The following is a 3019-nucleotide window of genomic DNA, read 5'->3' on the forward strand; positions in this document are numbered from 1 at the left end:
CTTGGGCGCCTGGGTGGCTCAGTTGGTTAGGCAACTGCCTTCGGCTCAGGTCATGATCCTGGAGTCCCGGGATCGAGTCCCGCATCGGGCTCCCTGCTCAGCAGGGAGTCTGCTTCTCCCTCTGACCCTCCCCCCTCTCATGTGCTCTCTCTCATTCTCTCTCTCTCAAATAAATGAATAAAATCTTTAAAAAAAAAAAAAAAAAAGGTCTTGGGCTAAATTCTGAAACGGGTATTACCTAGAGCCCGGGTTCTTACAGTTCGGTACCCTTGGCCAGCAGCAACATCACCAGGAAACGCAAGCAACGAGAGTCTCTGGCCCCGCCCAGACCCACTGAATCAGAAACTCTGAAGATCAGGCTCAGCAATCCGTATTTTAACAAGCCCTCAAGCTGATTCCGAGCAGCCAGAGTTTGAGAACCTCGGGCTTCTGGGGCAGATAAAGGAGAGAGTTAAATCAGGAATAGATGTCTATGATTCTTAACAGCTGCTAGTGACTCATTCTCCCCAGTCATCCCCTTCTGGGTTTCTGTCCTTTTTAGGATGAAGGATTTGCTCTCAATCCCATCTTGTGTGATAAATTTCATCAACGGCGTCCGTTCCTTTCTGAATCAACATGCATGAGGCGACTTTGAGCTTTATCCACTCCCCTGGGCGTGCGTAGCCCACTTCTGGTTTTGGAACCACTTGCTCAATTTCCAGTCTGGGCAATTAGCTTCACGTTACTCTTCATGTCAGAAGAGAAAAATAGGTTTGACTAAATCTGTGGTTCTAGGTCGAATTAAAGAATGGCAGAACCAGGGTCAGCACTGCAAACATGCTTGGTTTTAAAGGCTCTGAACAGTGCTAGACACGAGCCAGGTGGCATCCTGTCCCCCTGTCTCCTGCCTGCCCTGCCTAAAATTCATGACACAGGGTTAAGCAACTAAAGCTGAAAATGGGAGACATCATGGCTTCAGTTTTTAACTGTAAGCTCTGACGCAAGCTTTGTCTTGGTCTTGGGCTCTCTGGTCCCGCCTGCCTCTCAGTGGGAAAAACTCAAACTGAATGCACGTTGCAGAGACAAGAAAACAGAAAAAATTTTCTTCCCTCCAGTTCCTTCTCCAGAGACCAGTGTAAAATGGGCCCCCAGTCCAACACAAATCTGCCTCTTAATAACCACGTAAGCCTAACTTTCAATAAAAATTATTCCAAGTTTGCGAATTTGTTACAAAAGCCTTTCTTGTCATGTGAGATGCTGTTTTTCCTAGTAGAAAAATAGTAGGAAATTTTATTCACCTCTGCCAGAAAATAGAAACTACGGTTATGGATATGACCTGTGTTGAACATCTTTGGGGTGGGACATGTTCTTTTATCTCAACAAAGATTCACTAACATGAAGTTCTGGTTTGACAGGGTCTCTGGGGTCCAGCTTCCATCTCTAAATAAGGTAAAATACGCACGAAAACTTGGTTTCTGTTGCCAGAAACTATTTTTGCGTTTCAAAAGAGTTTTGCTCAGTACTTTGTGCTGCTAGGCCAGTCTGACTCTAATTCACTGTAGACTTACAGAAGAACGCAGGCCCCGAGTGTGGGTTAGCCCCATGCGAATGAAGACAAGGTGTGTGCTGGGTATTAAACCCTGACCTGGTGGACGGGGAGCCCCTGCCTAGCGATCTTTCCTGAGACGCTGTTGCAGAAGTGTGGTGGCTCCAGCCCGAATTCAGTGCGAGAAAATGACGATACTGGGCCTTCACGTGGCCTTCCCTTTCTGCCACGTACACCACATTCTCTGCCTCAAAGACCCTTGCCTCACAGATTGCATGTTGTCACTATTATGAAACAAAAATAAATATTTTAATCGCAACATAAAATTTTGAATAAAAATTTTGGAAAAAGATAAGCCCGAGGCCAAAATCTGACTGACCTCTTAATAGCTGTGTGCCTTTGGACAAGTTACTTAACCTCTCTGAGACTTGGGTTGGGTTCCTCTCCTATAAATTGGGGAAAAAATGATAACCATAGGGTTGCTATGAAGACTGATTTGGATAACGTCCAATGCTGGCATTTAGTAGGTGTTATTATTATTATTTTTTTGTCATCTTAAACTCAACTGGTACAAACAGTAAATCTACATGCTAAAACAAAAATTCCCTACTGCCTGTGTACATGTATATGGGAGATATAGATATATAGATGTGGAAATATAGACAATTGAAAAAATTATATATATATAATTTTATATTATATATTATATTACATATAATATAATAATACATATAATTACATTTTCACTCTAATCAGCTCTGAGAAACAGTAATCTTTCTTTTTCCTTTCTTTCATTGTGAACTCTACATTCATCCTGGCATCCTGAGTGATATGTACAGGTTCCAGGTGGCTGGGACCCCACCCTGATGGGACCCGTTAGCAAAGTATGACGTGTTGCATCTGTCTCTCCCGAGTCTAGTAGAGTCATGATTTCATCATGGTTGTTGACTCACCCTTCCCATGGATTTGGTCCTGTGAAAAATGTCAAGGCATGCATTTTTCAAGCTATGCCCACAGCAAAAAACTACATTTGAAATATTTTATTTGAAAAAAAAATTTAGTGACAATTTGATGTTCCTAGTAGACTCCGATGCTGGTATTAAAAAATATATATATATAAATATATATATATGTGTGTGTGTGTGTGTGCGTGTGTGTATACTCAAAAAGTCAAGAAATAAACCATTAATGTCAAAACATTATTATTCCTATTTGTTTTGTAAATCAACTTTTTAGTAAAGTGACTCACAAATTCAATATTAAAATAGTGGGGAGGGGCACCTGGGTAGCTTAGTCGGTTAAGCGTCTGACTCTTGGTTTCGGCTCAGGTCATGACCTCGGGATTGAGCCCCGTGTCAGGCTCCATGCTGAGCGTGGAGTCTGCTTGAGATTCTCTCTCTCCATTCCCTCTACCCCTCCCTGCTTTCTCTCTCTCTCAAATAAATAAATAAAATAAAATAAAATAAAATAAAATAAAATAAAATAAAATAAAAT

Source organism: Mirounga leonina, unplaced genomic scaffold (assembly GCF_011800145.1).
Source record: "Mirounga leonina isolate KUSES-001 unplaced genomic scaffold, KU_Mleo_1.0 Mir_115, whole genome shotgun sequence".
Classification (NCBI taxonomy): Eukaryota; Metazoa; Chordata; class Mammalia; order Carnivora; family Phocidae; genus Mirounga; species Mirounga leonina.